The following is a 13,885-nucleotide window of genomic DNA, read 5'->3' on the forward strand; positions in this document are numbered from 1 at the left end:
TAGCTCTTTAATGCCTATCAGTGCTGATAAGTTAATATTAATGAGTAATACATTAATTGGGATTAGTAACGTATTCTTACCTCTTGGAGAAGAGTAGAATGGTGAAGAAAACTAATGGGGAAGAAGAATAAGGATGTGCTGGCCTATGTAGCCACACAGCCCTTCTCAGGACCAGCTTGGGTCGCCCTGGTGAATCTCAGAAAACCAACGACAGCAACTAAGTCATACAAAATTATTTTAGGCTGGGAACTAAAGGCCTCATTGTGTATGTCTTTCATAAGTGAGAAGAGTGGTTGGATTAACACAGCAGGCGGGGAAGAAGATGGAGAGTTAAAAACACTGGTGTTCAAACCTTAGCTCTGCCTCTTCTGCCATGTGTACATTCAGACGGGCTGTCTTGTTTCTCTTGAATAATCAGTGTCTTATTATCCATACAGGGAATTACGGGGTCTTCGAAGAAGTTCAGTCTGCCAAGTCCCGGAGCCAAGGAGTGCTAAGGAGAAGGATCGGAAAGATTTCCAGGAGATGACCAGAAGTGGGGTTTGAAAGAATGAGTGGCCCAGTATATGAGTGCAACTACAAAGGCTCATGTAGATCAAGAGGCATTTTGGGGGCTCAGTTGGTTAAGCTTCCAACCCTTGACTCCAGCTCAGGTCAAGATCTCACGGTCCATGGAATTGAGTCCGCATCAGGCTCTGCACTGACAGCAGGCAGCCTGCTTGGGATTTTCTCTTTCTCAAAATGAATAAATAAAAAAATTTTGAAAAAAAGAAAGAAAAAACAAAAGACAAAAGCTCATGTAGATCAGTAGTCAGTGTCTTGCTGAGATCGTCAACCCCCTCACTTTCCAGACAAAGAAACAGAAGCCCGTAGAGGTGAAGTGACACGCTTCAAACAGCTGCTCAGTTGCACAGCTAGAACCAGAACGTGGGATGCTTTTCATGGGAACTATGCTTTTCCGAAAAGGCCAAACATACCAGACTTAGTATTTCGGTTCCTTCACCTAGAAATTGACAGTAGAGTGTGCTCAAAAATATGCAGCAAGCTCATAACAGAAATAATCAGTTTAGGAGGAGAATATAACCTTTGTAAGAGTGTTTAAAAAATGCACATGTTGGGAAAATGGACCCAGGAAGAAGGTGATAGGACATAAATCTTGTACAAGCAAAAAAGAGAAGTTTTCACCATGTTTCTTTACCCCTGGGAGCCTTGAAATGCCACTATTTGTAAAAATGTGAAAAGCATGTTTGTAACATACATGCATGGGGGAGTAATCATTTAAAATATCTTTTCTGTAGTATTTCCATCTCCTAGAATGATTGTTGCTCTGGGGCACTGTAGCCATTAAAACAATGGATTTAAGAGTTTCAGGGGAAGGGAGGAGACCAAGTATGACAATAAAGTTATTTCTCATCTCTGAGTAGCAAATAGGATTTTTGAGTCACTAGCAAGATAATACACCTCAAACCCAGGCTTTGGTGAGGAGAAATGAATTTCTTAAGTCCTTGAGCTCCCATTAATATCTGAGGAGCTAGGGCTGGTAGACTGGCCTAGAAGTTTCCATGAACCTTGAGAAGAGAAGACTCTGGATATAATGTAAGGGAAGTGTTGGTTTCACGGATGACCAGGGAGAAATCTGGAGTCTCCAGACATGGGGGTATTGGGGGTGGAGGAAGATAGTGCTGGAAACACAAATGTGTGTTTATGGTTTACCCTTTTTGGGGAGGCTCTTGAGTGAATCCAATACTAAGGTTGGTGATCTGCTTCTCGTAGCAAAACCTCTGTGTTTTGTAACTCCAGGGGCACACGTTCCATTGTATTCTTTGGGAATGCCTGCCCCCCCCCCCCNCCACAGGCATGGCCTGGTGAACATTTCAGGTCTAAGAGAAATGAGGCCGAAGGAGACAGTGTGGCACAGAGGAGGGAAGTATCTAGAGAGATGAGCCTGAAGGAGACTCTCTCAGCTCTGCTGAACCTCGGTATGTTGAGCAAAGGGTCTGAAACTTGCTGGGTGGCCTGGTGAGAAGCCACAGATGTGCTAAAAGGAAGGCCAGACCAGTAGCAGCCTGGGGGACAGAAATAGACAACTCTATAGGCAACTGCCAAGGGCACGAAATTCAATGATAAAGGCGGCCATGAGCCTCAAGGACACAATTTCATGCCCCAAGACCAGGTGAGACCATCCTTAACAGCTGACAATTCTGAGATTAGATCGTCATGGCCATGGGTCCCAGGCTGCTACCTGGGCCCGCCGCCTCTCACTGCCTCATGCCCCGTATGCACCTCTTCAACCCCAATTATTAAAAATACTCTCAAGCCTTACCTCCCTTCGGAACCCATCTTGAAAAAGAGGACAAAGAAGGGAGAAATGGCTATTTAAAGAGTTTAAATATAAGTTAAGTGAATATTTATCCAAAAGAGTAATTTTAATATGGAGACACTATTAAGTGTCCAGTTAAATTCTGCCTCTTTGCTCTGCCCCAGTTCTCCACTATCTAGTAGGGCCTGGAGAGAAGCTGGTCATGAGGAAGATTAAACCAGTTACAGCATTTAAAGAAACTCTTCCGTGTTTGTTTTTGCCAGCATAGTCAAGTAGGCATACACTTGCTGTCTTGTTCTAGAGCTTGGTTCATAACTCCTAGCCCGTTAGAAGAACAACTCTCAAACTATTCTATTGTAATTGGTCTGGTGTTCCTAAAAGTCCCTGGCTGTCCTAGAAAAGGAGAGATTAATTGCTGAGTGCACACTGTCTGTGACAGAGTTCAAGTGTGATACTCTTGGGGCTGGAGGCAATCTAAGAGACCATCTCATCAGTGCAGTGCTTTTCAGAGAAGAAACTGTAACCCAAGAAGCTCTGACGTCTTGCCTCCCTGAACAGTCTCTGGGAGCTCTGAATTGCTGCAAAAGAAGACGTGCTAGAGGCCACGTGTGGGTGTCCGGACACCAGCGCCCACTGAGCCCAGCCTCCCACCATCGCTGCCAATATGCCAAACACTGAGTGAGCTGTGGCGAACCAGACTTACTCATTCACCGGATGAATCCACCAAATGACTTCAGTTCACGGCATATGGAACAGAAAAACCACCAAGCTAAGCCATGCCCAAATTCCTGGTCCGCATAAGCATGAAATAAAATAAAATGGTGGTCGTTTTAAGTTGACTAGTTTTGGGGTGGTCTGTGAACGCAGCAAGGCCTTGGGGAAGATGAGGTGGTTGCTGACTCTGGGGACCTTGGGGATGGAGGAGGTGGAGTTTAAGTATGGCCTTGAGGATGGGGGGCCATGGGCAAGTGGAGTGGGTGGGGACCTGGAGGGGTTGTACCCAACGTAGAGAGGAGATTAAGGAGGCAGTGCAGGTAGAGCACATAGATAATGTGCCGACTGCAATGAGGCTGGTGTGGGTGAAAACATCTGCAGGAAGGGAGTTTTGAAAAAATAAAAAAGCACTAGTTAATGTCAGGGCAATTGCCTGAAATTGGAGATGCTAACTGCCACCAGGAAGGAGCTTTTAGGATGAAGGCCTTGCCTCTGGTTATTGCCTCAGTGTCAGATGCTATTTAATGTAGTATTTCATGGTGATGACCAAGTTCACTGGCCCAGCCTATACCCGAATGTGAGTGAGCTCTCGTCAGTGAGAGTATGAAAGGTACGGCTTGCCTTACGTCCATCTCAGCTTGGGGTGGTTTCCTGGTCATAGATTAAATCGGAAACCTGCATCCCAAGACTCCCCAAAGGAGTATCTGATTGAGCCTCTGGCCGGTCTCTCTACAATGTACCCATGCAGCCGTGTGTGCAATTCTGAAATTCTTCCAGTAAAGGGTCTTCCTTCTCAGCTTTCAGAATCCCCCTCTGAAAGCATAGCCATTCTGTTCATTCACTTGTTCAATACGTATTTCTTGGAAGCCTCTAATATGCCAGGAACCGTTCTGGGCACTTTCCAACACTGAGTAATGCAGACGAGGCTCTGGTCCTGGGAAGCTCACATTCTCATGGGGGAAACTGATGGCAAACAAGTAAACACACATGATAATTCCAAGAGCTATAAAGAAAGAAACCAGGGCATGTAACCAACAGTGGCTGAAGGTAGGGGACAATATTCGATGGTGGGTCATGGAGCCACCTGTCTGGGGAGATGATGTTTGGGTTGAGGTCTAAGTCGTAAGAAAGGAAGGGAAGGGCTTCCAGAAAGAGTGAGCAGCACTTGCAAAGACCCAGAGGCTGGAACCCATGGAGTGTCTCCAGGATAGGAAGATGGTGAGAGGAAGGTCAAGGGCGGGCAGGTCGATCAGGGAGCCGGGTTCACACATTGACCATGTCAAGCTTTGTGGGGCCCAGTAAGGAGCTGGCTCTTATTTTAAATTCCATGAGTGCTCGCTTCGGCAGCACATATACTAATATTTTAAATTCCATGGGCAAGAAGAGTGGGGAGCATGAGTTGGTTTATCTCTTTGGCTGACAGAATGAGTTAATCAGTATCAGTTATGAAGTTCCTGGGAAGAGGATCAAGTGTTGGCCACATTTTTCTGCAAGAGCCAGGAGAGTAAATGTTTTAGGCTCAGGGGCAGCTCGGTCTCTGTTGAAACTACTGGGTTCTGCGTCATGAAAGCAGCCATAACTAACATGTGAACAAAAGGAGCATTGCTGTGGCCCACTAGAATTCTTCTCTAGCCAGACAGGGGGTGGGCTGGATTTGAGCCAAGGGGCTCTAGTTTGCACACGGCTAGATTAGGCAATGGGTGTGGAAAGGCAGCTAAGCACCCCAAGGGAGAGGCGGTGCGTGTTCAGTGGGAGCACAGAGGATTCTAAGACATAAGGCCGCGGGCTCCGAAGGGGAAGGAGTAAAATGATGTGAGCCGCAAAGCTTTCACATTTCCTCATTTTGCAAGGCCCGGTCCAGTGAGCGCGTATGTGTTTACCTATGCTCCAGTGATGGGCCAGGGTGGTTGATGCCGTGGGACCCACAACTTGACAATTTTGGACTCTCCTTTAAGGAAACGAATATAAAATTACAGACACAAAATTCCAGGGACAGGGCCCTGAAAAACACCTGCCCAAGTGACAAGCCCTGAAGCCTGTGCTGTATTAGCTGCAGGGTGAATCTGCCTCGGCTTGTGTTTATGTTTTTATCCCCCTGAGCTCTTAGCAACCATCGAAGCCTCATTATTTTAAGTCAGATTGTTTCCCAAAAAGCCTCCTTTAGTGACATCTGGTGCATGACGAATACTTTGAAGCACTCAGAATCCTGAAGATGAAAGAGTCGCCTGCTGTGGGTATATACTGCAGGGTCCTGCTGCATCCGATTTGTCCCCACAGGGGGAGGGTGGGTAGGCCAGCCCCAGCCCAGTCCTCAATGACACAGGCAGCGGCAGCCCTGCTGGCTTGTGAGGCTGCCGTCTTGCGTGTGTCCTTCTTCCTGGATCTCCAAATGGAACCAGAAAGAGTGTGTGCTGGGGCTTTAAGGAATGAAATGAGGGGCGCCCGGGTGGCTCAGTTGGTTAAACGTCCGACTCTTGGTTTAGGCTCAGGTCATGATCTTGCAGTTCATGAGTTTGAGCCTCGTGTCTGGCCCTGCACTGAAGGTGCAGAGCCTGCTTGGGATTCTCTCTCTCTCTCTTCTCTCTCTCTCTGCCCCTCCCCTGCTCATGCTCTCTTTCTCTAAATTAAATAAACAAATAAACAAACTTAAAACAAAAAGGAAATGAAATTAAAGACACTGTATGAACTGAATTTCTTCCATTTTGCTCTGAAAGATTTTACATGTGACACTCGGTGCTTTCTCTTGATTCCACGAATCTTTATCAGGAAAGTACTTTGATAAACACTTGTAGTAGGAACCAAGTCTCCCAAACATCTACGTGTGAGCGCAACTGCCCTATGGAGGTTGGAGGTGGAGTTTGTTCGGTGGCTTAAGAGAGAGAGTGAAAAGAGGCATGGGTGTAGCAGCCAGTGAGCAGTGGAAGCAGGTGTCTCTGCAAGTTCTCTCGCTTTGCGCCCCACTCTGTCCCTCTCTAGTGTCCTGTCATACAAGCTGTCAATTGACTCCACAGAAGGAAGGAAGGAAGGGAGGGAGGACACAATGTGCTCGAGGGGCATGGATTTCTTTGGAGACGGCAGAAGTAGCTAAGCTCTGCAGCCAGAATGTGGAGGAGGGTGCTGGAGGGGGGTGAGTGGTAAACAAAGCAGGTAAGGAAATCGGAAGCCATGGAAACTCACAGAAATGGGTGGGGGAAGATTTAGATGGTCACAGAAGCCCTGGAATGAAGGTTGGTTCTAAACCTAACCACGTCGATGAAACACAGAGGGTCCCCACCTGTAGCCCTGATGGCAGCAGGCACAACGCGTGTCCTGCGGAGTCCCCGTGGGGAGTGGTGGCCGCCAGCAAGCCCGACATGCTGTTGAGCACATACAGGTAATCCCTGGAGACCCCCAGAAGTATTGGGGGTTTGGCAAGGGGTTGAGTGTCTTTGCAAATAGATGCACCCTTGTAAATCAATGAGATGTGGGTATCAATGTGACCCCACTGAGCAAGCTTGGGACATGTGACCTGCTGTGCATTTCATATTTGTCTCCTCTTGACTATGAGGTCGCTGAGGTCATGAACCTTGACTCTGGTGTTTGTAACTCTCCCTGCCCCCCAAGCACGCTTATTCCTTCCTTCCCAGTGCTGAGCGTAGCCCCCAGCATGTATGGTATTCACTGTGATTGTATGCATGATGGATACATGAATAAAGAATGCACAAATTAAATACTTTCCGTGGAAGTCTGTCCATGGGCCCACGTCATCCTTCCTACCTGAGCAACTCTAGCTTCCTTCTTGAGCTTCTGGTCTTTGTCTATCTGCCACGAGAGAATAAATGTGCTTTCCTAGCATCACTCAGGCCGACATTTGGAATTCGAGAATGGCGGAGCTGGAAGGGACCTTACATATGGAGTCCAAAGCTTTTGATGAGATCTGAGCTCCTTATTAGAAAACCCAAGGTAAATCTCAGTAAACTCCCATTTATGTGAAATCCAAAGAACCAGGAAATGCAAAGGATTGGAATCCCTTATATAGGTTCTGCCGTATTTTTATCTGTAAGAATATCTTCTATGTGAAAAGGTCTTTATAGGATGTTATATTCTTACACACTATCTTTTTAGCTAATGGGAGAGTATGCAAGTAGCAGCAGAGAGGTAGAGAGAGAATCCCAGGCAGGCTTCGCTCTGTCAGCACAGAGTCCGACATGAGGCTCGAACTCACAAAGTGTGAGATCATGACCTGAGCCGAAATAAGAGTTGGACGCTTAAGCAGGTGCCCCACCCCCATTCTATAAAAGTTAAATTACTTGCCCCGAATTATTCAGCTAGCAGGTGGTAACCAGGGTTCCAGGTGGTCTACAGATTGTAGGTTTAGATACTACCCACCACGTGGTGGGAAACTTACCATTCCATGAACAACCAAGACACGAGCTGATGTCAAGTCTCCCCTTGAGAACAAACACAGCGTCCAGCTTCTCACAATCTCTGTTTCTTCTGAAGCCCCAGAGCTGAGCCATGGGGTCAAATCCCCAGGTACAAGTTCACACTGCTATTCTGCTAATTCTCCTGTGTTGTGACCCGGTGTGAAGTCGGTGTTACCCTAGGTGAGGAGGGGGGTTTTGTTTACTACTGCCCCTGTAAGAAATTACTACAAACTTAGTGTTTGAGAAGTCGTCCAATTCTAGAGCCTTACAGAGTTCAAATCAAGGTGTCCACAGGGCTCATTCCTTCTGGAGACTCCAAGGGGAATCCTTTCCCCTTCCAGCTTCTGGAGGCCATTAGCGTTCCTTGGCTGGTGGCCCATTACATCAGTCTCTCCTTCCAGCACCACACTGCCTTCTCCTGACTCCCATGCATCCTGCATCCTTTCATAACGGCCCCTGTGACCGCAGCAGGCCCATGCGCTAATCCCAGGTCATCTCCCCAATGCAAGACTCTTATTTTAATCACACCTGCAAAGTCCCTCTTGCAGTACAGATCCTGGGGGTTAGAGCACCGCCATATTTGAAGGTCAGGGAGAACTGGATCGTCCTAATGCATCAGGCTCCGTGTTTTCCAAAGAAAGATTTTTANCCACCCAGGTGCCCCCAAAGAAAGATTTTTAAATATTACTTCCCAAGGGATTTATCTGGGAAGGGAATGAGAAGGCTAGAGAACGCAAGGCCGGCTCTCCCAAGAAGGGGAAGAAGGCATCTAGTGTCTGCAGCATAGAGTGTCCTCACAGAACTGTCCCCCTCCGTCTCGGAGGCCAGAGCGGAGGTGGCAGTAACTAGACGGCATCCATGAACAGAGACAACATTCGTATCAACTTTGGGGAAGGCAGGGGCCAGGGTTTGGGTCTCAGCTTGAGAACCTGGGCTGTCTCAGTCCCAGGATTAAAATTGTGCGAGCACGTCCGGGGTGGGCGGGGTTCCGTGGGGCTGACCCACCAGAGGCCTCTCTGCCTACACAACGCAGGAGCCCCTGGACAAGGCTCACCTTAGTGGTAGCTGGAAATAGTGGAAGCCACATGCTCAGAGCATGAGAGACTGAATGGCTTTGGGGGTCCGGGGGACACGTCTGTCACTCACATCACCGCCTGCACCAGACCCGTGGGCTCATGGCCAAGGAAGTTAAACAGTAAGTACAAGCTAAAAGAACTGTTTTCTCTAAAATCCCTGGGGGCATCAAGAATGCGGGCAGGGCTTCACGGACTGGGCAGCCCGGTGCCATGGATTTGGGCGTCAGCAGGAAGTGGCACAGGCACCTTTTGTGGTGGACTCCGGGGCTCCCTGGGCCTTAGCTGGCGTTAGCAGGGGAAGAGAAAACCCGTGAAACCCATCTTAGGATCCCCCTAGGAGTAGTGAAGGGATGAAGAGCTGTGAAGGTGAGCGGAGGCTCCTGGTAGGTTGAGTTGCAGGGAAATCAGAGAATATCTGTGGCAAAATCATACTTTAAAATATTAATAGCGGTCTTGGGAGCCTGGGGGGCTCAGTCGGTTAAACTTCCGACTTCGACTCAGGTCATGATCTCGTGGTTCGTGGGTTCCAGCCCCATGTCGGGCTCTTTGCTGACAGCTCAGAGCCTGGAGCCTGCTTCAGATCTGGGTCTCCCTCCCTCTGTCTCTGCCCCTCCCCTGCTTGTGCACACACGCTCACTTGCTCTCTCGCTCTCTCAAAAGTAAAATAAAATAAGATAAAATAAAATAAAATAAAATAAAATAAAAAATTAATAAAGGTCTTAATTTCCCTGTTACTTTCTGTTACCCCACAACCTCAGGACCGTTTTCCATTTCAAGCCCAGACTTTGAGGTGTTCATTGTCATGGAGAATTGATGTTACTGCAAAAAAACAGAAAGAAGAAAAATAAAACCAAAAAAAAAACCCAGAAAACTTTGAGTTTTAAAAGCGCAGCCCTGAGGGTCCTTTAGGCATAAACAATAGATTTGGACTAATACCTGGTAAAATTTAGGGGAAAGCATCTTACCTCAAGACTAACTCAAGATTCTAGGAAGTTGCTGGGAAGGGGTGGAGAAAGAGAAGAAGTGTTATGTGTCGAGGGGCGGGGGTGGGTGAGGGTGCATTNCGTTGCTGGTGTGGGAGTGAGGGAATCTTTAGTTTTGGGGGGAAACCTGAGAACAAAGAGACTTTGAAGCTGTCTGCCCTAAGTAGCACCCCACGGGAAAGGACAGGCCATAGAGAAGCCTCACCTCATGGGTGCCCAAGTCCCAGACTGTCCCTTGCCCTTCAGCGGAGTTTTGCCAGCAGCTGAGGGACAGTCCAGTAATTGCTCTGATGAGCAAATCGAGTCCTGATGGGACCGGAATGTCTCAGCAGATGCCTACCCATAGATGATGCTATTTTCCCAGTGATACCATTGACCCCTCCCTTTCCAATTCACACACAGCCCCAGCAAAGGGGAAATCCCCAAATAGATTGTGATTCAGTTTATGCTATTCTAGCATAAGAAAGGCTCGAAATAAATCAGATCACGTTGTAGAAGAATAAAGATCACATTCTGTGCACATCTGAATCAGAGGACTGAACTTCGCATTCTTCACTTCCTGCGGATGCATTTATAGGAGGCCCCAGGGTCTCTGGCTTATCGCAAGGTGGCTTGTTTTGACAGGGCCAGAGTTCAGATCCTTCAGGTAGGGCAATGAGTGTTTCACGCGAGATGTGCGTCCGCATGTTCACCAGCATCCCGACGCTGCCCTTGTGTGTGAAGTGACTCTCCGTGAGGGTCTGAAAAGATCACCTAAAATTTCATTTTCATTTACCTATTGTACCGTTCAGGCCTGCGGGGCGGAGGGGGCACAGGGGAGGGGAAAACTCCAGAGAAAACTCTACACTGCCATGATGTCTGTGAATTGGAAGATTTGGAACTGCCTTGGGATATATGTGGCTTGGAGATCACCTGTGCTATGTTGGACCGTTCAGAAACCCGGTTCAAGCAGCAGAGATTAGTTAGAAAACCCTGACACTGGTTTTGAATGTCTTGTGCACAATTTTGCACACGCCCCAAACTAGAGAGAACAGCGTGATGAGCCCCCAAGTTCCCATCCCCGAGCTTTAATTATTAACATTCTGCCGATCTGAAAATACAGTTTTAAAGTGGAAACACTTTGTTTTAAAAGTGAGGCAATGCCTGGCTGAGGGGCACATGGGACTTCTCCACTCACACACCCGGGATGTGCTTCCTTCTCCGACGTGAGTGAGATTGTGCACTGATCGATATTCAGTATTCAGTAGCTGTCATGTTCCTCAGTCCAGCCATCTGGGGACGTGGGGGGTCGCCTCTCTCACCTCCTCCATCCCAGCCTTGGGGCTACTGTTTGCTTGTTCTGCTTCCTGACTCAGCTCCAAACCGGGAACCTCAGAGGCTTGTTTCCAAACAGCCTTCCTTGTGGGATCACACTCTTCCGCGTGTGCAGGTGATAATGGTCCCTTGCCTTTCAGACTCCTTCACCCGCTAACGCACTTAACACCAAGTGTCACCACCTGTGAGCCAGACTTGGGGCTGGATGCCGGGAGGGGGTGAGTCAAGGTCCTGGCACTTGAGGGCGCTGTAGTCTGGAAGGGGTCTTCTGAATGGCTCACTTGTCCACTTAGGTTTGAAGGGGTGGGTGTCAAACCAGGCTTCCCTCCTCCCCAGGGCCCCCCCTGGGCTGCGGCTGAATGGCTAAGGGCCTCTTTACTCTGTGATTGATTCTGAGGGATGCCGGATGGGGCGGTACTGGTTTCCTAATCCACAGCACCTTTTCCATGTAGGGTTCTCACAGGTGGGTCCCTCACAAGACCATCTTTGTAGAACTGAAGGTACGGTGCTCAGTGATGCCGACTGATCTGCAAGACATTCCACAGCAACGGACCTTCTGGTGTGATTTGAGCCCTTGCCTTGTGCCTTAAGTTACACTCCCACACACCCAGGGGAGGGGTTTTTAGGTGGGTACACAGCTCTTGGCTTTCAGAAAAAAAATATATTTCTCTGTTGGTCAGGACGGGAACGGTTATGCTATGGTAACAACGACAATGACGGGGCCCTACTAGGTGACAAAAGAAGGTTGAAAGCTTGGGGACCTGGGAGGGACATGTTATAGAACAGCCACCTGGGCAGTGGAAGGGCCAGCTCACAGACACCCCAACTTCTCAGCCTAGCCCTCCATTCTTCCCAATTTCAGAGTCCGAGGGGGCAGCCTCCCATTCATGTCTTTTCAAAATCCCGCGTGTCCCCAGAATCATATCTGCTTCCTCTCCTGACAAGAAAGAGCTTGCGTGACCAGCAGCCTCACAGGCAGTGGCCACGGCGGGGAGAATGGGGTCCTCCCAGCTTGCACCTCCTCTCCCCCCCCCCACCCCCCATGCAGCAGGTTTCAGCCACTCACCTGGGCCTGGAGAGTCTCTTTCCAGATGATGAAGGATGCTGGCCTCTCAGATCTGGAGGTGAATCCGGTTCACTCTTAGTGTCCCTAATGGCCCCAGGAGAGCTCATTGCAGACAGAGTCTCTCATGGGCAGATGTGCAAGAAGGTCTTCACATGCATGACAGGTGTTTGAGGTCTCCGGACACAAAGCCACATTGGAGGTGGCAGGCTTGGTGGATGACCTTTCCAAGGTTCTAATCGATCCTGTTCTTTAAAAAAAAAAAATTTAACATTTATTTATTTTTAAGAGAAGGAGACAGAGTGTGAGCAGGGGAGGGGCAGAGAGAGAGAGGGACACAGAGTCCGAAGCAGGCTCCAGGCTCTGAGCTGTCAGCACAGAGCCCAGCACAGGGCAGGGCTTGAACCCATGAGTGGTGACATCATGACCTGGGCTGAAGTTGGATGCTTAACCGACTGAGCCCCCCATGCGCCCCTAATGGGTCCTGTTCTGACCACAGAACAGGTCTGTGGTGTGGTCACATAGAAACACATAGAAATTCTGTAATCTTTTAAAACATAGCAGGTGCCATTGTGCCGATTTCTAAAAAGGGCAACATTTATGGCAATTTTATTACCTTCTTTTGACATTTTTTTCAATTTACTTTAATGTTCTGAAGCTTCAACATTGGAAATTGGCCTTTGGTGGTGTCTGAAAGTTTTGCCCAAACTCCTTAATTGTGTAGGAGACCTGGTCCCAAGAATAGGGTATTGTTTCTTAAGCCATTGATTTATTCAGGTTCTAGATTTCATTTACTAACTTCTCTAAGTCACATCAAGAAATTACTAATCTGCTGTGTCTGCTACCACAGACTGACTTCGGGGAATTTGAAGCAGTACTTGGAGTCATTATGGCTCTAAAAACTTTCGTTGCTTCCAATCATGCATCATCAGGGAAATGCAAATGAGACCACGAGACACCACTACAACCCTATTAGAACGGCCAAAATCCAGAACACTGTCAATGCCAAATGCTGACAAGAATGTGGAGCAAAGGGATACCTGGGTGGCTCGGTTGGTTGGGCGTCTGACTTTGGCTCAGGTCATGATCTCACAGCTTGTGGGTTCCAGCCCCGCATCGGGCTCTGTGCTGACAGCTCAGAGCCCGGAGCCTGCTTCAGATTCTGTATCTCTCTCTCTCTCTGACCCTCCCCTGCTCATGCTGTCTCTCTCTGTCTCTCAGAAGTAAATAAAACATTAAAAAAAAGAAAGATTGTGGATCAAAAAGAACATTCATTCGTTGCTGGTGGAACAGCCACTTTGGAAGACAGTTCGGCACTTTCTTATAAAACTAACCCTACTCTTTCCGAGCGACCCAACAATCACGCTCTTTGGTATTTACCCAAAGGAGATGAAAACTCAGGTCCACGCCAAAACTTGCACGTGATTTATAGCAGCTTTATACGCAATTGCCAAAATGTGGAAGCAACAAGATGTCCATCAGTAGGTGAACAGAGAAACGGTGATCCATCCAGACAATAACATAATTCAGCGCTAGAAACAAAAGAGCTAGCAAGCCATGAAAAGACATGGCAGAACCTTAAGTGCATATTACTAAGTGTAAAAAGCCAATCTGAAAATGCTCCATATTGCAGGATTCCCACTACATATTTGGGAAAAGGTAAAACTTTGGAAACAGTAGCTAGATTAGTGGTGGGAAGGGCTGAGCCGAGAACAGGAAGAACACAGAGGATTTTGAGGGCAGTGAAAATACCCTGTATGATATCATAATGGTGGGTGGATATGCATCATCACACATCTGCCCAACCCCACAGACTGTACACCACCAAGAATGGTGCCTTATGTACCCCGAGGACTTTGGGGGGCTATGATGTGTCCATGTAGGTACATCCTGAGTAAAGAACATACCCTTCTGGAAGCGATGCTGGTAATGGAGGAAGCTAAGTGTATGTGGAATGGGAGTATATGGGAAATCTCTGTATCTCCTGCTCAATTTTGTTGTCAACCTGA

At 48.0% G+C, this 13,885-nt stretch overlaps 1 long non-coding RNA gene across 3 annotated transcripts; it reads right to left on the bottom strand.

The window, feature by feature from the left end:
- Positions 1 to 218: 218 nt before the first annotated feature.
- On the bottom strand, positions 219 to 13,576 carry LOC144227706 (uncharacterized). Of its 3 annotated transcripts, none has more exons than XR_013334026.1 (4): positions 13,257 to 13,576; positions 11,880 to 12,126; positions 7,422 to 7,616; positions 219 to 493 (listed from the first exon to the last, which is right to left on the bottom strand). It is a non-coding gene; the product is annotated as an uncharacterized LOC144227706 (long non-coding RNA). The 3 variants fall into 3 exon arrangements; XR_013334027.1 differs by lacking the exon at positions 219 to 493 and adding an exon at positions 817 to 1,003; XR_013334025.1 differs by lacking the exons at positions 219 to 493; positions 7,422 to 7,616 and adding an exon at positions 10,551 to 11,340.
- Positions 13,577 to 13,885: the final 309 nt, after the last annotated feature.

The sequence above is a fragment of the Crocuta crocuta genome, unplaced genomic scaffold (assembly GCF_008692635.1).
Source record: "Crocuta crocuta isolate KB4526 unplaced genomic scaffold, BGI_CrCroc_1.0 scaffold41, whole genome shotgun sequence".
Classification (NCBI taxonomy): Eukaryota; Metazoa; Chordata; class Mammalia; order Carnivora; family Hyaenidae; genus Crocuta; species Crocuta crocuta.